The following is a 23,245-nucleotide window of genomic DNA, read 5'->3' on the forward strand; positions in this document are numbered from 1 at the left end:
AAGTTATAACGAAAATAGAAGAGTTATCTGCACACTATATACAGCTTTTTATATACTCATGTGACAGATAAGAGCATTGCACAGGCCACAGCAGGAGGTAGGGGCATGGTGTGAAAATAAATAATTGCACAGGACAAAAATATACAGCAATATAGTTTAGAGAATATAATAGAGGGGGTTATGAAAATACAGCAGGGGTCTAATATTGATAATGTGCATGTAAGAAATTATATATGTATATACATACATACACGTGTGTATGTAAGTAAAACTGCATAGTACCCTATCATTATAAAATATATAAATACTGATTATTCTGAAATGCGTTCTCCATGTGTGCACATATAATAAAAGTCATACCTATATTTACAAAAGATATATCTGTTGCTATATTTGTTGCTCTAAACCTGAGTTATGAGACGCTTCAGTAGTCCATTGCTGCTGATTGGACAGCGCAATACAGTAAATGTTTCCACCGATTTACACATTTCTAAAGTTTTAAAAGGTGTAACCTGTTTTAATAAATCACTAGTTTGAAACTAGTAGTAAATTAGGAAGGACTTTATGTTCAAACTTAGAAATTGATTTATGAATAGCTGTTGCAACCCAGTCCGGATCATTAATGCCTACGTGACTATTACCTCTTTCAACTTGAGTTTAAACGATCCAAGTCATGATTTAAGTTCTTAGGTTTATATCTGGAGACGCAGATTTCCAGGAGATACCTGAGTCTTGTAGCAGGTTCGATCCAGGACTATCCGGATACATTTGTTTTTGAGAAGGTGGTTGCCCTCCTTTATAACCTCTGACGAGGAGCCCTTGCACACAGCAGTGGAGCTTTAGTGGACCTGCTCAAAGGCTGACAGATCACACTGTGGTTTCACTGGGCAGCTTCCGCATACGAACTGTGTGAGTGTGGCGCAACATGTTCATGCAAAAGAGCATTTAAACTAATCAAATCCACCCAAGCAAAGGTCAAAACCAAAAATAAAATAATCTATTTCATGCTGTGTTGACATTTAGATGATTTCTGATGTTAGGACCACTCAAGTGCTTCCCAGTGCTGTCCTTCAATAATGTCGGTCTTAATGGGATGCTAAAACAAAAATACAATATAAAGATTGCTGCCCTCCAAAAGCACAGTGTCAGTCAGGATCAGTCAGGTTTTAAATCCTCATGATCTAACTCCAAACAGTGAAGACAATAATTGATACTACTGGCATGACCTCCCACCAGACATGTAGGAGGTCACGACAACAAAAGTCTTAAAACTGGAGCAGTTACATAGGCAATGGATAAAAGTAAGGCTTCAGAAATACTAAATATATATACGACATATAACACACTTGAACTGGTCTGGACAAGTGGATAAAATATGGTTCCTATCATGGTTTGAACTGACCTCTGACACTCTGATAACTAAACATAACCTTCAGCTCTACTTCACTCAGCTCAACTCTACTCAAACAAATGACATAGTATCCTTTATGCCATATGTGCCAGTTGGCAGTGCCAGGATGGAGCTCCAGTTAAACCCAGATGGCAGCACTGGGACTCTCCAAGATTGACTGAGTTTAACAACAGTCTGTGAGAAAACAGGAAGCTGGCCAGCCAGTCACTCTGTCAGTCAAACAGTCCTCTCTCTCTCTCTCTCTCTCTCTCTCTCTCTCTCTCTCTCTCTCTCTCTCTCTCTCTCTCTCTCTCTCTCTCTAGCTGTTTCTTTGAGGATCGTCCAAATCTACAGAAGTTGATAAAACACAAACTTCAACGTTATATCTTTACGTTTTGATGAAACTTTCTTTGACTGAATTTGAAAAAGTTCATGCCAAAGTCCTGTTTAACAGCTGTGTTTGTTGCCTGGCAACAATTTAGAGGGGTCTATAAAGTTTTACTTTCAAAACAAGAAAGTGTTTGAAAGTAAAACTTGTGTGCAAATGAATGTATAGTGTTATAGTTATAAAAAATGGTATACTGTATGGATGTGAGTCGTTATTTGTTGTTTTGTTTAGATTGATAAGAGTTGTAATTATATATTGCGTAAAGTGTTGAGGAATATCTGAACTCTCTGAAGCCCCCCTTCACTCAAAAAAATGTTTTCTTCTTGTTCCTATAGTTGGATGTTCAATGTATGAGCAGAGTTTGACACTACAAATGTTCACATTCATCTGCTGAAAGTGGAAACTTTGGTCCATCCTGGTCCAATTTGCAACTTGTACAAGTGTGATGTAGAAACTTGAAGCCAGCAGTGCCCATACACTCAGAATGGACTTTACAGTGAAGTAGGAGACTGTCCAGCAGCAAAACAAAATATGCATATTTATAGAATCTGTAATTTTGTAATGAGCTAGAAGGAGAGTAGATGTCATTTAAGGGTTTTAATGTAGAAATTATACTTTTGGGAGAGAAAAATCGCCAACTATTTGTATACATGACCGGGGGGATCTTTAAATTATGGTTCTTCTGCATGCAGCTGTGCACTCTTGCACTTGCCCTTTGTTTGATTACAGTGATGTATTATATTACCACTGTTTTATGAAAGCAGTGAGCCACAAAAGACCAGGCTTTACAGTGATTTAAAATCAATGTGAGGAGGGCTTTACTGAGCTTCATGTTGTGTCTGTTTATGATTGACTGTTGCTTGTGGGGTTGTTTTTTGCTCAATAGCCAAAATGTTACGCAAATAAATTAAAATGGCTCTTGATTATTGTAAGAATACAATTATTTTGCAGCATTTTTGATTTATTTTTTAATCTTTACTGTAACAAACATTGCCAAACACCAATATTCAAGGATTACTGACTGTGGAAACTAACATGCATAATTAGTTGCACATTCCTACTTTTTTCAAGCTGTGGAAGAGAAATTAAGAAATGTACCATCATCATTTTCTCATTCTTGCAGGAGCAAAAACGGAGAAAAAGTCAAAACTTTAGGTGTAGCAAACACTAAATACTGTGTACTGTAAATACTGGAAAACCAATAAGGCTCATTACAGTCTTCTTGTCAAGTAATCAAGATGAGAAGTTATCAAATTTAAACACAACAAATGAGAAAGAGCACATTTTACACTCTGTGTAACACTTTGGTGGGCCAAACTAATTTCTTGAGAGCCAGGTTTTGCCCACAGGTCCTATTTCAGGCAGCTCGGATTCAGCTGATTTTGCCCACAGGTCCTATTTTGGGCAGCTCTGGTTTAGAGAGCCAAGCATGGATCTGCCATAAAACATAGGTCGCACTGCTGTATATTTAGAGAGCTCGCCTATTTTGGGTACCGAACTGCAGCTCCTTCTCAACACCTCATATCTCTTCAGTGAGTGTTAGCTGGAAATACAACAATGATGCTCATAATGTCACAATGGCAGGATTCCCAGCTCTGCAGATACTGTACAGTAACAGCAATGGCCACAGAGCTATCAGTTAAAAATGCAAACTTTCCAGGCTCTTGGGACATACTCATGTATTTGTGTGCTCTTCTATCTCTGTGAGGACCAGTTTTGAGTTATAGACCTTGTGAGTAAAAACGTCTTTGGAACATTTGAGCCAGACCTCACTACTTCCAATAGGCTGTTTAAGGGTTTAAACTTGTGCTATGTCTCAAATCGAATACTTCCAGAAGTATACTTCTATGTAGTGCATAATGCTCACTACGTACTTAATGTGCTGTAGTGCCGTAATTTCAGCAGCGTAGTGTTGGCATCAATGTATTTACTGCGTCACCTTCTTCTTCATCTATGCCGATTTACAATTGGACGGAGCATTGCCACCAGTACTGGCTTATTTTTCACTGGATTTCACTGAACCTGTTTCTACATTTATTGCCTGTGTGTGTCCCCTGTTTCATGCAAGTTGGAAATTACAATGTCTAAGCCTGATGTCGTCTCACGGAAAATGTACCGGTATGTTCCAGCGGTCCCTCACCTTCAGCTATGTAGCAAAAATGGCGACCCCTGACAGTGAGAAGCATTCCACACTGAGTGCACCATCCGGGTACTTGCAGTGCACTGCATTATGCCAGACTCGACAATGTGAACACACTCATATACTCAAAATAGTTAGTGTAAGTATGGAAGTATTCAAATTGAGACAAAGCATTGGTTAAGTTTGGGTTTAGGCATGTGGTTGTGGGTTGAGAGTAATGACGGTTCTGAAAAGCATAGAGATACAAGCGGTGTGTCTAGGGAGGATAGCTGATGACAGAATTGTGTCATTACAGCTGTATCCACAAGCAGCTTGAGAGAGGAGTATATTCAACTCACTCACTCACACTCACACACACACACACACACACACACACACACACACACACACACTTTGTTGCTTCCCAAAGAGACAATATGAGATGCTACCCTGCAGGTAGCAGGATGTCGTGCGGCGAACTGACAGCCTGCTGCACAACGAACAGAAAGAGTTGTGTCATTAAATCACTGAAGCCTCAATAGTTGCTTCCTGTTAAGATGTTCACTAAGTTAATGTTGCCAAGCAACAAATACAGTTCTAGCCAGTAAGAGGAGCTTTAGCCAAGATCACTTGGCAACAATATTTTGCAGGGAGATGTAAAAAGGTATAAAGGGATCAATAGCTTCAAACCTTTCAATGTCACATTTGGATTTCAGAGAATAGCAGCTGTAATAAATGCCATCTGGATAGAGTAACAAATCTGTAATTTAGAGGCCACAAAGTTTAAATTCACTTTATTTTGCCTCCATTTGTTAGTTTCAGTTGAGCCTTCTGTCGCTAGTAACAGCTACTGGAACATCCTATAACAGTTTAACAACTCTATGCTTGTGTATGTTTGAGTCTGTCCTCTCAATAAGAACAACAGTGTCAGTCTTTTCAGCCCCAAAACAACTTATGTCGATGCTGTCAAGTGACAAAGCCATGAAGCAAAAGTAGAAATTATGATGTGAGCAAAGGAGGAAGTGAGAGGACGCTGTTATAGAGCGACACATAGAGTCCACATAGCGAGGAGGTTGTGGTGGATGGATGGCTCAACAAAATATTGGACTTTAACACGACAGAGTTAACAACTGCATCCCATACATGGAGACACTCTGTGACGTATGTAGATTACATCACCATAATCACCCGGATTTCAATCAGCGATGAGACAACATATCGGGAGGAAATCAACAATCTTGCAGAATGGTGCACAGTGAACAACCTAGTGCTCAATGTAAGTTAAAACTAAAAAAAAAGACACACCTCTGTTTACATCAGTGGAGCTGAGGTGGAGCAGGAGAACAGTTTCAGGTTCCTGGGAATCAACATGACAGAACCTGTCATGGTCATCTCACATCTCCACCCCTGGTTAAGAAAGCTCAGAAACGACTGTATTTCTTAAAATTCCCGTACCAAGACGTACAAAATCTGCCGCTGCCAACCAGCAGACTTAAAGACAGCCCGATTAATTGTCCGAACAAGCGGTCTATCATTAGTACTTATCTATAGTCAGTGCATTACTACCTACAGTAGTCAGTTTGGAGAACCAATCAGGGATCATGGGTCAGAAACAGAGCTATACACTGCTCTCGATGGGGGATGCAGAAAATCTTATTTTAGCCACCTAAAAAAAGGTCCACCTCAAAAAAATCAATATCAATTGAGTACACTATATTAAAAATATTTTCACTGCTTTACCTTACAGCCTTTTTCTTTGGCACTAACTATAGAATTTCTGTATTCCTACACATAAGTCCAAATTAGCTGTTTAGGTCAGCAAGTTGTGAGATCAGACGGAAATCAAACTTCTAGTTTATATAGTATGTAATCGTTTAAAACAAAAAAGAAAGAAACATTTTGGCATCTGACGAGTATTCAAAATCCAGGATCTGTTACTCAAACGGGCCGCCTAACATGATTAAATTTAATTTATCTAACCAGTGCTTGAAGTAAGTTCAAAATATTGAAGTGTGTTCTCTAGACCAAATTTTAGAACTACTGTAGAAAGCTCACCAAGAAGATCATGTGTAGAGAAATGCTTGTATCTCCCAAAAGTCAACAACAGAAAGTGTATTGACTCCCATGTGATTCCCTGTTGTTTTGATATGTTACAGTGACTCATCAATGGTCCACATTGGTTCCAGGATCACAAAGCATTTGCAAATTTTTCTTTTTTTACTTTTAGAGATTCTATTTTGAGCAGGGAGACAGCACAACAAAACTAATTGTAGTCACTGTGTGGTAGTATAATTAATGTGATGGATCCATTCCATGTAGAACCGTATTAGTACCACACTAAACCCCACAATACTGTACACCAGGGGAAAACAGAGCAAAACAACTCATATAAAACTGCATTCATACAGTCCACACAAATGCACAATGAACCGCGAGATGTTGCATATAGATGAACGATTCATTGAGGTTTCTATAATTCATAAGTCTATGAATAAGTGATATGAGATCATAAAGTGATTCATGGAGACACTAACTCAACTCCAATCACGGCAGTAAGGGGCAGTGCCACACACACACACACACACGCACACACACACACAGACAGACACATACAGACACACACTGCACTGAGCAAACACAGCCTGATCATCTCTGAGTGGGTTTCCTGAGCACCTAAAGAAAAAGGAGAATTGTATCTTTTTCCTCGCATGAAGTAACTGACGAAGAACGATTATATCCGTTCTTTGTCAGTCAATTATCTCTTAATGTCTGTCCTTTATATTTTTGGTAATTGAATTCCTTCTGTCTCCAACTAATTTTCCAACACCAATAATAAACCTCTTTGGATTCAGCAGGCAAGTAAGTTATAAATTACACTGAAAGACAACACCACGTCACAGTAAACATATATAATAATAATAATAATAGTATTTGGACTATAATTATTTTTGCAATGTACAAATGTGCAGGGAGAAATTCAGCTAAAATGTAAAGATCAATTCTCTTCAACAGAATCGCAGTTTTATGGAAGTGGCAAAAATAAATGTGTGCAAAAATAATAATATTGTGTAAATAAATAGTCATATTATGACAAAAAACATGAACTGACAACTTCACATTTGTAAATGTGCTTGTTTTGTGGAGCCTTTGGTGGCTGTGAGCCTCTAAACGGCTGTTTCTAATGCCGCGGGCAGCAACAGTAAATGCATCAGCATCAGCTGCACCAATATGCACTAAACTGCTTTGGAAGCAGATATTAACATTGTTCCCCATGGTCAGAAAAACTTGTTTCATTTGTCAGAAGTTGCCTTTTGAGGATATATTTGAGGAAATATCACAACAAATTTACATCACTGTAAAGCAGTAGTAGTGTGGCCAAAAACCTCCCGCTGCAGGCTTAGGAGATGTTTATTTGATTCATTTAAAGGCATATATTCACATTTAAAATGGTTGCATAAGCAGTCAAAAGTATATTTTGAGAGCCTGTGTAATCTGTGATTCCTTTGCCTCAACAAGTCTGAAGCCATGATGATCTACTGTAAGAATACAATAATTGAGTAGAGTAGAAGATAGAATACAAGAGCAGAGCAGAACAGTAGGCAGCCTTGTCCCACAGTTTTCTTCCTGCCAATATGAAATATCCATGGTTGCTATGGAAACACAGTTTCATGAATCACTGTGTTTTATTTTCTTTTTCTGAGGCCAAAAGCTGCAGTTTATAAAGCTGTCTTGTGCACAGTGCCCATTACTGTCTGTATTGTAAGCCTTAAGATCTGTTAGGTATTAGGTGTGGGAAGAGACCAAGTTTTAGTCTGCTCCCACTGAGATGACTAATTGGCTGGCTAGTTGGTTGGCTGGCTGACCAGCAGGCTGAACGACTGACTGACAATGGAGAGACACACTGGGGAAAGACAGGAAATACATGGGATTACATGGTAGGTAGGAGCTGGTTTTTGGACGGCATGGCAATATACAGGGTGGGATGCTGGAAGCTCCAGTTTTACGTAGGATTTAAATTGACTTGAAATAATTGACTGTGGCTCTTTGTAAAGCTGCAGGTTGACTGGACTGTTCACATGTCAAAAAAGACAATCATGGCATTGGGATATCTCTAGCCTGCAGAGTGACAAGTTTGTGAACCAAAGTGACTATTTTACCTGTGATCAGTGGTATAAACTACAACCTGCTAGCCAACCAGGAGCCCCTGATGTTTCTTTAAAGGCCTTGACCCCACAGAACCGAGCAGAGCACGGTATTCACTGCTTTATTATTTACTCTTTGAAAAGCCACGTCTCTTTAATGTCCTATCACTCAGCCTCTTTCTCCGAATCTGAGAGTACATTCAGCCTCTATACTGCATTATGCCATATATGGCATTTTGTGAATGGGTGTTGCTAGGTAACTGGAGTGCAGTAAAGCATAGTGATTTCTTGTATTTAGGATGATTAAGGATTAAGACAACAGTTTTAGGCACTGAAGCTGCTGAACTGACTAGAGGAATTATGTGCATAGAGGAGCTGTGTAATTTCTAATAAGTCACTGTTTTTAATTTGGCAAAAAACATACTATACATTTTTCTCAATGGCAAAGCATCTGCAACATGTGTCAGCAGTGTGGGAAGGCCATATTTGGTCACAGCTCTTTGGTCCAGAGAAAGATATCTCAACAAATACCGGCAAGATTAGCTGCATCACAGCTCTTGGGCTGGATCTTTCAAACGAGGATCTGAAGACCAGGCTGAACATACATCCCTTATCCTCATGAAATAGTCAACTGCTGATGCATTCGGGCAGCCCTTGTCAAACTGTAGAGTCAAACATTTAAAAAGGATTTATCCCTGTGAGTATAGTCTTTAAGACAATGTCTATCTCAACCTCCTTTTTATCACAAAGTGTGTCTTTTGCTTTAGGTTTAGGTTAAAATTGTATGCATAGGTAGGATTCAAAAAGGTTTGGTTTGCAGAAAAAGACATTGTTCTTGACAAAATATTTTAACAACAACCAACAAGACAATAGACACACATAATACAACATGATACATTATAGAAGATAAACGTGCTCCAGGCTCTGAACATTAGGACCCTAAAATAAATAACCACCAGAATAAATAACGTAAAAATGCAGGGAAAAAAACTGCAGTCATTTAAAATTGAGCTGGTTATCTGCTGTAACTGTCTGGTGCACAGGGATGCTGGGTTAAGCTGAAACTCTCCAGTCAGCCTACTAGACCATTTTTCAATTTGATTCAAGGAGTTTCTGTTCTTTAAAGAAAGGTTTTCAAACTGTGGCACCAAAGAAAAAGATAAAACTGATTCAATGAAAGCACGGTAGTATACTGTCACCATGTTTTTCTCAATGTGGAAAATAGTACAGTTTATCCAAACAAACCTTTTGGCATACAGCTTCTCAATTTTCTTCAAAGTTCAGTCTGGAGTCAGTAATTGTCCCAGTTGCACCCTTAACCTGAAACTCCACCTGGCACGGCTTTATAACGTTGAATTTTGAACTTGATAGATATAACTTTGTGTCTTCTAAAATCAGTTAGCATGTCTTAAGTTTTAGATATGTTTAGCTGAAGATAGGAATCCTCAAACTACTTAAAAAACGGTGTTGATGACTGGGTCGCTGGCTCATGTCATTTTCTGAAACTGACAGTTGCTTTTGTCAAGAGAATTAAAGGCCACAAGAGGATTTTTTGCTAAACTGCTATATTTAACCACATAATGTTGATGTTATAAATTAAACCAGTTTTGTTGTTCGACCTCCAATGTATAACTTTCAGTTTTGGTGCAGACTTTTGAGACAACACCTCAATGGAAAGAAACTCCAGACAACTGTTTTGAGGTTGAAACACCACTTTTCTTGCTGCACTCTGGTTTGACAGATTTACCAAAATCTCAATGAAAACGAGACTAGAAGCAGCCTTTGTGCTACAAAAAAGTAGCTTAAAGAGTGCACTAACTACAACTAATTGGCAAAACATGTGGAGGATTGCACACTCTGAGGGATATCCACCTCCTCATGCTGGATGGTGACAGAGGATGGCAGTCTTTCAGACGCCGAGCTACAGGTGGGAGCTCGGATCCAAATCTGAACTCCTCTTCACTGAACCTCTCATGGGTGGTTGTAATTTTCATTCCAGGCTTTTTAACTGGGATCTCTTCCAGGGAATTCTGCAGTTCAAAAATGTCTCTTTCAGTTGGAGCTGTATAGACAGATCTTTACTTTTCTTGTATTTACATATTTCTATGAATAGGGAATTTGGTAAACTGAGCTGGACAGACTTCTTCTGATGTTGTATGGAAGAAGATTTTAGAAACTAGCAACTGAGATTATAAACTAATTAGAAAACTGGTTAATTTACTGCCTCACTCTCACCGCCCGTTTTCAGCCACAGGAGGCAGCTGATACAAAAGCTCTAGAAACCAATTGTACACTACCTTCTCAGCACAAAACTGCAGATCGACAAAGTAATGACAGGCTGGCGAACACAGTGGATCATTTAGCAGCTAAACAGGGGTTTAGTGGAAACCAAAACTGAGCTGAAAGGAGTGTGAAAATTGGATTTACATTCACCAGGTGGCCAAAAACACGGCACTAAATCAATGCTAATGTTGCTCTGTAATGGTGAATGTGTACATTTCACAAATTGAAAAATAAGGACAATTTTTATGTGGCATTCGGTGTAGGTGGAATCAAAAGGGGGATGCTGATCTCTATCCGGCACCAGCAAGTCAAATTAAATGAACATACTAGTCTGAATTACACACTCTCTGAAGGCCTTTTTTTTATTAATTATGTGGTCTTATCTGGTGTGACTTCATTGTACAGAATACCTTCCCCAATTTGTCCTCACATATTGAATGGTAATGTACGTCTGTTACAAGCTACTGAATTTAAATTACTTTTCGCGCACACACATAAAACCTCTCCTGTGTGCCGCTAACTATCCAGCATGTAATCATCTTGTTATTACTGGTCTAACAGCCCTTTATGGTTGTGAAAAACAGATGCATGTCACATCTGGTTAACTGTGAAATACAGCCAGCTCTCTACAGTATTGACATGCTTCTGATTAGTTGTGGGTAGTGACTGATGTGGTCAAAGGGCATCCTCCTCTCTGTCCTCAAGTATCCGTCCTTCTTGTATTTCTATCGTATATCTTCTTCCTCCATTTTCTCCCGTTTGCCTGATTTCTGTCTCATCTGATTTTTGTACACCTTCCTTTCTTTCATTTCTCTCTTTCTGTTGTCAGCACAAACGCAAACAAAGATAGACACGACAGAGGGCTGGGTACACTGTGATGTAAGCTTGCAAGCTGAAATACATTTGTTGTACAATGAGAGTGCGTATTAACAATGTTATTTTGGGCCGCATTTGAGGATTTAACTGCCCTTCGGCCCTAAATAAATCTCGCAGATATTAAATTCAGTTAGAATAAAAGGAAAATTGATTTTCACTGTCCTCTTCTTCTAAATGCCTACATCTTTCCACCTCTATTTTGTCTTCTCTTTCAAACAGTCTCTCCATTCACTATTTATCTACGTGCTGTATATTTAATGTCTACATTAAATTAGCACTCAGGATGGATGGCTGGATGGATACATTTCTGGATTTCTTTCTTCTCCTCACACTTTATCTCACACTTTCTGCCTCTCACTTCCATGCCTCCTCTCCCTCTCACTTGCGTCAGCACTTCTGCCTGCTGATGAATATATGAATGAGATTAAAACAGAGACACACACACACACACACACACACACACACACACACACACACACACACACACACACACACACACACACACACATTCATATACACTTTCTTGCTCCTTCTCCAGCACATAGCCTACACCACACAGAGACATTTTATTCATTCAAGCGATGTGAATGTCCACTGACTTTTTCAAGTTCATCACTGTTAGTTCTTTAGGAATCAAATAAATTTCAATGGAGGGCATTTATTTTGCATTTTAGAAACTTGAAATTGCACAACAAAAGTCGATTTAAAAGCCGTGTAATAATAGGACAGCCTTCCAGTCAGGAGACACCATGGGTGACTTTGATTGTCTGTCTTAAATCAACCCACAACATCCCCAACAACAAGTAAATAATGCAGCTAACAAGCAGTTTTTACCTCAAGCAAGAATCCATCCTTCCCTGTTTACAATGGAGGAGCACTCCTGCTGCATACAGAACACACACACAAACACACACACACACAGGGGAAAATGTAGTTGTGTGTATCATAAACCATGTTTCTCAGACCCAGAAGGTATAATTGGCCCTTAACTCCAGGACACAGAGGGATAGATGAAGGATTAGAAATAAAGCTGGAGGGATAGAGAGAAGGAACAGATGAAAGCTTCGGGAGAAGCTCTAGGAAACCAATCTATGGGAAGAAAAGAAGAAAACACAGATGTAGAGAGAAAGACAGATGCTGTGAGACAGAGATGGATGTGAAGTGCAGCTTTCAGCCTTAAAATTTTCCCCCTTTTCTCCTTTTCTCCTTTTTCTATCTCTCTCTTTTCTTTTCTCTTTCTTTTCTTTTCTCTCTCACTTAACTGTAGGCTCTCTGTTGCTATGGCGACCGTTCCTGCCACCGCTGAGGAAGAGAGGATACCTGAGGAGAGGAAGAGAAGACAGCAGAGCAGCAAACGGAGAGATGCAGATGGATAGAGACGACATGGGAGAATGTGTAGATTCTAGATCATGTGCACAATAATGGCAACTGTGGCCCAATAGGTTGATGCGTTTTAACAAAGTAGTTGGACATTTTGGTAAATACGCTTAATACGTTTTCTTGCGGAGAGTTAGACGAGAGAATGGTTACGAGTCTCATATCTGTACTTTAAATACGTGAAAGGCTACAGCCAGCAGCAGGCTAGCTTAGTCTAGCAGAAAAACTTCTTGCCCAGGAACAATCACTTCCTAAAGTTACGTCAAGACTTTTATTTCTAAAAAAATAAGCCGACTTCCCAAAATGTTGAACTATACTGTTACATAATGTAACAACTCCCCTCAATCAATTCCTGTGTCTTCTGCATGACCTTTTTTTGTCCGATCACAGCAACTTTTCTGCAAATGACTAATGACTAATCATCATAGTTTCCACAAACATCATATAAACTACTGGAACAAGTTACCTTTGACTTTTAATCAATTATAACAAAAATGTTTTGTAATTTTCACTTTCTCCCACAATTTCGTTGCAAAAAAAAAGCCTAAAAACATCAAAAATTGCATTGCAGATTTTATTTTAAAAAAGCTGCAATGAAATCAGGCATTTTAGGCTGCAACAATCCCAAAAAAGCTTCCAAATTCTGGAGGCACTGATCTGGTGGTTGTGTGTTGGGCTGTGATCGCTGGCATACCGACATAGCAAAATTGGGTCCGTCCCAGTGACGGCCCACACAGCCCAGATACGTTGGACCAGAGAAGTTTCAGCACTGGTTCCAGATGTCAGCTCCGACTAAATCTTGACCATGCCACTTCATTAATACACACACTTGCCATATTTGCCCAGACGAAAAATGCCTCAACGACTGTATTATGTACAAGTATTTATTGATTTTTCATATCATGCCATTTGCGAAACTGTAAAATGACAGTCAGACAATATCCCTTCCTCTCCTCTCTTCTTCACATCTCCTCTCATCTCCTTACTACCCTCCTCTCTTCCTCTCGTCCCCTGCCAGCACTGCATTTATAGTTAAATGAGTAAATTTAGCCAGTAAACACTACACCTGAACACTGAACACATTGCCAAAAAACATAACCTGCTGAAACTTGTCTGGTCCAACGTAGGGCCAGCTATGGTCATACAGTTGGATAGGATATGGCTATGTCATGGGCCATATGTGACTACCAGATCTGGCCCAGATGTGGACAGTAATTCATTGTCGTCGGTTTTTTTGCTATATGGAAAACCTCACTAAGCTTAAACACATTGTGTAGAATTGGCTGAAGCTGCTGCTGCTCTGGGGCATTTCCAGACGTGAGGCCTGGGCTGGCACTGGTCACCCCTGAACTCTGATGGTCCACCCCAAGTGTCATCCCATTAACTTTCAGAGGATGTAGCAGGCTCTAAAGCTAGAGTGAAGAAACCAGTATCATGTGAAACTAGATGACCTAACACATTCACTCTTACCAATGCCATGCTTGCATATCAGGTATCATATCGGTGTTATTTTCACCTATAGTGTATTTGAATATTTCTGCAGACACGGTTACTGTAGACACAGTGTTAGAGGTATTAGAGGTACTACTGAAAAATTCCATGAAGAAGGTCAAAATGAAGGCGTTATCTTGCTTGGAAATGGCATATCTATGAGTTTTACCCTCTATAAGATACATTTAAACTCTTCCAGGAAATCATCACCACTGCATACAAAGCCCTTCTCCATACTCATGTGGAACGGCCCGACTCCCAGCATTGTGTCGGGTAACAAGACAGGTTTAGATCAGATTCTGAGGTGAGCAACACAGCTGCACATCTCATTACAAGACTGTGAAAGTGGCTGATATTGACAGTATAGTGGACAGAATTAAAATAACTGTGCTGACAGTGCTCTTTAAATCCAATGCGTCACATTCCCTCCCCCACACCTGACAGTACTGTTTAGACTTCACCAATGGCCCTGAATGGTCGCGCAAGGTCAGCACCAAAGGCTTTCTAGAGGTGGCACTCATCTCCAGGAATCAGCTGCAACAATAAATATATTCAAGATCAGCCTGCAATATTATGGTATCAGCTGGATAGGTCTACGGGGGAGCAAACTAATCTACAGGCTTTTAAATGTACACAAAAACACCAGTACACTTTATCTACAGATTGTTGACTGTGCGAATAGCCTTAATGATCTTATAATTGTATTGTTTGTTATGTATCCAAGACTCACTGGAAAGCAGGACTGGAACTGAGAGGATTATCCTGCTAAAACAAAGTTAACTGAGTTGAAACAGGGCTCTCCAATTTGGCCGATTTCCATATTCAAATTTGGTTGCAAGACTCTACTTTATCACTGGCTCATAAAACACTTAAAATTTAATTTGGTCAGACTCCAAAATATATGTGGGCCAAAAAAGCTGTTTTACTTTTAAAGGTGAACTTTCCAAATGGCACAAGTTGCCTGTAAAATGGCCAAACAGGGAATTCCCTAAATGGTCCTAGTTTAGCCAATAATAGGAGGCAGCTCTTTGTCCCCCCGCTACTTCCGCACCCTCTCTACCATGTTAATGGATTTCTCTGCACCTGTTTTTCTATTTCTATGAGCTCTGGTTTATGCTTCTACAGTCCCAGGAGAGGTCCCTTTTCAGGCTTTTGCCTCTGTCCCTGCATTCAAGGCACTGTCACTCATGAACAACAATATGTTACTGTGATTATACTTTACACATAATCACATTATCTTAATCAGAGTATGATAACATTAGCTACGCCATACGCATGTTCTTGCCTTAATCAAATTCAAAATACAATGTGTGAGCCACATCAAACGCAGCCACCAGAACACACAATAAGATCTACAGTATGTAGTGTTTCATGTTAACATGAAATAAAATTCACAGTCAATAAGCAATGATATGAGGATAATATTGAATAGTGAATTTACCTGTTGAGATACACAGAGTGCATCATAACAAAGTTCTAGTCGTACTTTCGTCTTTTAAATTCACTCTTTCCAACAAGTTTAGTTGTTATGCTGAAAGTGTAAATGGATCTGGAAGTTAACCTGAAGTAATCTTTCTGACAAACCGGCAACTAGGAAATTGCAAAACAATTTTTACACAGTATTGTAGCGTACCTGTTATAATAGAGTAATCACACACAGCTCAGTAAGCTTTCACCCTGTCTACTTTCTGAAAAATGTTTATGTTGCATTTTGAAAATTTTTGCAGGTATGGAAGAGCAAGCAGTGAAAGCAGCTCAAGTAGCGCTAGGAGCAATCTGCTACTATGAGCAATTAGCTATTAGCTATTCATTCATTAAATCATTCATCCATCCACCAGTAACCAATACTGTAGTTGCGTATAAGTGAAGTTCTTCCCTTAAGACATATTTAAAGTATTTTATTGGTTCCTTCTGAAGCACAGAGTCAATCTTGAATCATGCAATCAGATCAAGTTATTTGGTGTCTCTGCAGCAGATGGAGGGTGATTTACAGATTCGAACACTACAGTTTGATTGACAACACACATTGCATTCGGCACTGACACAAACACTGCCTCTGTCTTGGTACAACTCTAAATTGCTTTCTTAAGTGGGATTAAGATAGCATTTTCTCATTCAGATGTTCCTGTAATTTGGCCCCAAGAGTGAATCACACAGGAGTTGTTCACAAAAGCCATTAACTCTGTTCAGTTCAGCTCAGACTGAAGCTTCAGTCCCATGGGATTCATTTGCAATTGCTTCAATTACTATGGACTTGCCCAAATGTTCTCTGTTGCTCTACTGTCCTCTTCTATGGAGAAGAAACTGCAATCACAATGGAGTCATTACAGCAAATGCAACTCACACAGGAGCTATTTAAAGAAGCACTCTGCCCAAAAATTACAAATCAGAAATATTGCAAACATAATCTTGCACACACCATACACTGTTGCTCAAATGTAGAAAAATAAAGTCTCATCTTATTTTTATTTTTTTAAACGTGTACTCATGGCATTCAGAGTAGACTCTACCCTTTGTATTGTGTTAATTACAGCTCAGTCACCCCACTGAGTCTGTGGGGGACGCTGTGAGAAAAACATAGTACCCAAGGGAAGAGGTAGTTGTATGCTTGTATATATTTTTGTGGCAAGATAAACAAAAGAGAGGTGTTTCTGTTATTAAACGTACCCTCATTTATATGTATGGGGTGGACAAAATAGTATAAACACAGCAGTATAACTCCACAGACAATTCAACAGAACCACAAACTACAGCATCCAAAATTATCATACTGTTGAATCAACACCTCTCTACAACAGTTATAACCATAATGAAAGTGGGATTCACTGCAGGACTGCTGTATTAAACTGCATCAGTTTTAGCTCGGTGTAGGCTACCTAATAAACCGGCATCTGACTGTATGAATTTCCTGCTGTTTACCCGCTGCCCAAAAGCAGATGTGTTACGGACCATTTGCAAATACAGACACGAACTGCGAGCAACAACCAGCTGAGAGACAATCACGCTTGTTCCAATGACCGCAGAAGAGAAGCACAGAGTCGTTTACTACTCGCTTCCAACTTAAAATAATTCAGTGATTCTGAACTCGGAAAACAAACAGGAAATGAAATTGAGCATAGCGTTAGTTCAGGCAGGCCACGAAGTCAGGCTTAGCTTTCAGTTACAGCTATATCATACGAGCACAGCTAGTCATAAACATACTTCAGCTGATTCCTCTAAGCTTCCCATTGGATACCATACACAGTCAGCTGACAGCTCACCTGATTTCCTCAAGCATCCAATTGGCAAACATCATGCATGGCGCCTTATTTAAGTTGCTTTAGCCAGCCTGCCTATCTCTGCTGCTCCCTCTACAAGCCTTTTGCACCCACCTCCACCCCAGCTCCTCCTTTTTATGTTGTTTCTAATTAATCAATGTCATTTTCTGATTGCCATTGATGCTGCTCTGTTCTGTACCCTGGGGTCTCTGCTGCCGCTCTCCTTGTCTTAAACTTTTCCATGTATGCACATGGAAGGGCAGGGGTGCTCTCCCTGCCTTAAGGTTTTCCACGTAGGCACGCGGAAGGACAAGGAGGTCCCAGAACAGAGCCATACCGCCAAATGTAATTCTGCTTGGAATATAAGATATTTTGACGAAAGTGGTCCTGACTGAACTAGGTTTTGCTACGTAACATCTGGTTTTAAATTCCATTGCTGAGGACGACAAAAAGTAAAAACATTTTGGGCGGCCATTGCCGATATTCTCTGCCGGCCTCACCTGATTTTACCATCCTGCTCACAATTGTAATACAACATCCAGTTTGCTGTCTACTGTCTGCCTGAATTTATGTGGATGCAGCATTAATGTGATGTTACTTCACATCACCTCACATGGACAGGACATTAGACAGTGATGGAGTAATATTAAGTGTAAACCAGTGGGATATAAATTATGGAGACAAAGAAAAGAAGAATGATATATGATGCAAAGAAAGGCACAGCTGTTAAAACATTTGTGATGACTAAATGGGATGGACTTTTCACTTTCGACCCCAGGTGCAGTATGAATTTTCCCCAGAGAGTAGCAGTTTTCCTGGAAGCTCAAGTACCCTTTCATCTTGGGATCTTTAAAAAAGAAAAATAGGTCAAAATCAACTCCACTGAAACCCGGCAAACTCGTTCATTATAACTGTATTAAGTATAAACATGTAGGAGCTAAAGGGCCCAATAAGACCAAAAACCAACCAGAGTGACTTCACTTGATGGTTTCCAACAACTGAATGTGATTTGAAACTTCTACCAACAGCTAGATGCTGTTTGGTAGATGGGTCTGAGATGCCACCTAGTGATTCTGATAGGACCACCCCAGTAAAACTACACCCTCCTTTTCCTGACTCAGCGAACGGGGATGAGTGGGACTGGTTTCCATGGCAACAGTAGACAGAGGGAGAGAGAGAGAGAGAGAGAGAGAGGAAGGACAGAGAGTGAAAAGGAGGCTGGCCCATGTACACCCACACAAACACCCACTCAAAAATACACTACACTAGATATACAAACACACACACACACACACACACACACACACACACACACACACACACACACACACACACACACACAGGAATGTTTTAGTGATAGATATTGTAGATCACATTTTAAAGGTTATTCTGTTTTAATTCTTTGTTGGGAGCCAAAAAAAAAACCTCATGAATTATACAGCACTTGTTAATTTAAAATTAAATAGGAGGCATAGCTCACCAGTACAAAACACTTTCAGAAAGATCCGCGCCTTCTGTTAAGCTATTAAAGCAGATTGCTCTGAAGGATGTGGAAGAAGCACAATGGGAAATAATCCTTCATTAGTCAGAGATCCAACTGTTGACACTCATTCTCTGTCTGTGAATGTTGTGGGCAATAAACTTTATTCCCACAGCAGACATTTGGAACTTAATGAGAAAGTCTATCCACAAGAGTGACATAACCTGGATGTGGAGTCTGGTTGAGTACCAACATGCTCATCAAAAAACAATCCTGTCTTTATCATTCTAACAGTTGGCATTTCATAGACCCTCCACTGAAAATGTGTCTAAATCTTGAGCCATGTGTGCATCTTAGAATAAGATAAACTCGCCATGGTTATTTTTGATAGCTTTTTTGATAACTAAAAACAGCGCTTTGTCTGAGGTTCTGTTGCATGTTTGGAGGTAATTGTTAAATAATCTTTGTGAGGTCTTTCACACACAAAATGTGGCTGAACTTTAGACTGGAAAGGCCATATAGCGTCAGTGCTGACCCTAAAACAACTACACTCTATATTAGAGCAAGATGTCTTGATTTGCTGTGGATGTTTGTCCTCAGATGATTAATCACAACAAAATATATCAATGTTAATGAAAATCCACGAGGGACCTTGACGCTCCAAGAGGATGAACCATTTTAGTTTTGGACACCCTACATGCTTTCCTCTAAAGCCACCTTAATGATTAACTTTGAACACAAGATCAAAAGATAAAGGCTAGATTACCATAACATTTGTTCTGGTTATTTGTAGTCTACAGCAGTGGATCTCAACCAGCTCCACTCAAGGGGAAAATTTTAATTTCAATATTATTTAATCGGCCAAAGGTTAGCCTAACGAGAGAATTTATAAGAATGATTATTCTGTTCACAGGTTTCACACTATTTACTGTTGCAGCTCTGAAGCCTGAAATCTGATAATTTAAGGGTCTTATGTAAAGTCTGCATGACTTTAATGTCTTAATGTGTCTTTCTCTTTCCTCTTTGACCACCAACAAACCACAAAAAACATTCCATGTACGAGATAATACACACTGTTTCAGCATGAATTTCACTGATTGTCGGATTAGTTTGTATTTAAAAGTTTCTCCTGAACCTCAGTGGCTTGTGTGATTAAACAAAACCGATCTACCAGCTGCTGCTGCCACAGCTGCGGGTTTCACAGTCACCTGAGTACCTGTGTGCTTGTTCATTATCACATGGTGTGACGTTGGTAAAAGGGATCAAGGGGGAACAATAGCAGCTTGGTGATTGTGGGGAAAACAACAGCCTTACAGTCTTTCTATGGGTGGCTGGAAAACCCTGTTGTGCAATGTATGTAAGTAAGTTTTTGTGTTTGTATGTAAGTAAGGGAATCGCCAGCTGTTGGTTTCAGATTACATTTCTGTCAAAAATATTGACATTTACCTACTCCTCAAATGCCCTGGTTGGAGCATTCTCTGTAGGTGATCTTTTTTATTGGAGCTATTTTGTAGTGATTTTTTGATTTGCTAGTGTTTCTGTGATCATGTGATACATTCTAAGTAAAGTGTTGAATTACTAGGGCTGCCCCTGAAACCTCAATGACTCAAGTCAAGACCCAGGGTTGCCTATACACAGAGCGACAGCATGGCAGGCTGTAAACTTTACAAACAGCATCTCAAAATGACCACAAACCACAAAAGTAACTGTGATGGCAGTGGAGAAGGGTGATAGATAATGGAGGGGAGTCAGCTAAATCACTTTGAACCTTTAACAACCTCCTCTACTGCCGTCCACTGTGATTGACTCTTAAGCTGACAGCGCTATCAGCAGCCCGGCAGGAGAGACACTTGGTTGTGCAGTGGGATTTTACTTTGTCTGACTGTGTGGAAATCACATCACAAATGACGAGATAAACGTGATGTAGGTTAAAACAAAAATCTTCGTATTGGACTGCCAAAATTAGTTATGTATTTGTGTATGTATGTATTTTTACTCTTGTGGAATCCATCTACTAGATTAATCAGTGATCTATCTCCTTTTGATAATACTTATTTGTGCCATGAGGCAACACACAAATGTTTCCAGTAAAAACCTCAAAGGCCAACTGCTGTCTTTACTGGAAGCGTGTTTACCTCACTGAATAGCTGTTGGGCTACATGAGAGCAGAACAGCCTTAGTATGCTTCAAATGAAGTGCTTGTCGGACCATCTGAAGACCCCTTCACCCCACACCTGTCCAGTGTTGGAATTGATTGGACTGTGTATGTGTTTGTAACTTTCCAAAACCGACAATCACACCCACTTCAGACAGCAATTGGCCGCATGCAATGATTGACTCTTCACACAATTGCTTTCAGTCCATTTTTGTTTGTGCAGCCTTGTGCAACACTGTGAATACTTTCAAGACCGCCTGAAAGCGTATGCCATTATCCCCGTTTTTATGACTGCAGTGAGACAGCAAAGGCAGAGTTTAGGGAGGCAGCCAAGAGGAGGCAATGACGGCAAGCGTTTCCCCTTGCCTTTAAGTGGTCTTTTGAAACAGGTATAAACACTTTTCTCCAACACCTCCCCTTAAATTTATTTCCCCTCTTTCCTTTATAACTCTAATATTAATGTACCATTTCCTTGCTATCTAAAACTGTTTAACTTCTTCAGCCCTCCTGCACTTCATCCTCCTCACCCTTCCACTTTTCATCACCCCTCCTCCAGCTCTGTAGTCTGGGTGATAATTAGGAAAGCTGCCGATACTGACAGACACAACTCTGAGAATGTGACATACAAAAGCGCCTCTCCTGTCTTCTCCTCACCCCCTTGTTTCCTACCTGTTCTGTGGGCCAATGGGGATTCAGATGCCGGTGTATGAGGCGTTGGTCCAGCTGTCAGTCACCCTGAAGATCAATGGTGGGTGGAGCTTATATCCCCGGGTGACGGCCTGTCGTTGGTCAGGTTCATCTCTGCCTCCTTGTAAACCCCCCCACTGGGCCCCAGCAAGGCCTTATGGGTACGACGTTCTGCTGAACATGTTCGTGTCTGACTGTAGTTCGGTTAAGCAATCAGCAGCTGTTTTCTCGTTGAATCTTCTTGTGGCGTCTTCATATAGGTTTCCTGTACCAACATACAACAAAGAGAAAATCATACTTCAGTGACTCAGCTCAACCTTTGCTAAAGCGCTTTTAGTGACAGTTAGGGGACAGATTTACCAGCAAAATTCTTAGTTATTTTTCAAACAACGGCTCCTTTATTTCAGACAAAGCTTCTTTTTTCTAACCATTGATCTCTAACTTAGTTGCTTGAAATGACAACTGTCACAAACACATTTTATCAGCCAACTTTCCCAAACCAAAGAAATAAAAGAACCACCAGGCAGGATTTTCTATATACATGTATCCACAATCTGATGACACAGTCATTTTTAGCAAGAATATAAAAACTATTTATCGACTGCAGAACCAAAACCAAAAAGAAAGCCTAAGGCCTGTCAAAATATTAACAGTAACAAACTGGATATATTATAATTTAGTAATCCCGAAACTATAAAAAAAAAAAGCCTTGTGTTTTGTGCTGACTCCAAACCCCTTTCCTTTGTCACTTTAAATAAAACAAAATACTTGTCTCTCATCTCCATTAGCACAATCAGTTAAGATGAAAACTTGCATAAAATATCAGTGTGACAAAGTTGGGTTGATGTTTTGTCACATCTGTGTGATAACAAAGTGAGTGTTTTGGCACTGATGGGATACAATAGCAGTATTCAGTAAAGAGTGAAATGAAGGATTATACTGAGGATTTTCAGCCCCTGCATCATTGGATGTCTTTTATCTTTTCTGCCAGATGTTTTAACATTTTAACATCTGTCACTATTACCAGAAATGGTTTGAATAACTTTTAAATCTTCTGTGTCTTGGGTATATTCACAACTACAATTATGTTGTAGTTGAACTGAATTTGTTCGTGGGTTCATAAGACCTGCTACTTAATTTTTCCTTTGCAGACATAAGCACACACACACTCAACTAGCATTTGGCATCCTCATCTCAAATTATAAATTATATAATAATGTTACTTGAAGCACACTGCACAACACTTAAAATATTTACTATTGAGTTTAAATTCATTTAAATTGAGAACATTCTCAAACCTGGACTGGCAAATGTGGACTACAACACAAACTATACACCATTTGTTTCCCTTCACACATGGTGACTAATGCAAGGAGGTCCATCAGTCGGCTCATCAACACAAAACTAAATCTTTACAGTCTACAAAAGAAAGAAAAGATTTGCTCTCAGAATTAAAATTATTTTCTTAATTGACGGCAAGATGAACAGTGAGTCGAACCACCAATGAGATAACAGCGGAAGCCTTCCGGCATGTGATACGAGTTTGTCCGTCCAAGCAATCAAAATGACATCCAATAATGTGGGGATGCTCGTCACCATG

At 39.7% G+C, this 23,245-nt stretch overlaps 1 protein-coding gene across 1 annotated transcript in view; it reads right to left on the minus strand.

Annotated features, from left to right (window-relative positions):
• Positions 1 to 23,245, minus strand: part of lrrc7 (leucine rich repeat containing 7) — a 119,728-nt gene that overhangs the window by 76,025 nt on the left and 20,458 nt on the right. Inside the window, exon 2 of the mRNA XM_051377135.1 lies at positions 21,628 to 21,910. The gene's annotated coding sequence lies outside the window, so the exon portion shown is untranslated. The remainder of the gene's footprint in view (positions 1 to 21,627; positions 21,911 to 23,245) is intronic.

This window comes from Dicentrarchus labrax, unplaced genomic scaffold, assembly GCF_905237075.1.
Source record: "Dicentrarchus labrax unplaced genomic scaffold, dlabrax2021, whole genome shotgun sequence".
NCBI lineage: Eukaryota > Metazoa > Chordata > Actinopteri > Moronidae > Dicentrarchus > Dicentrarchus labrax.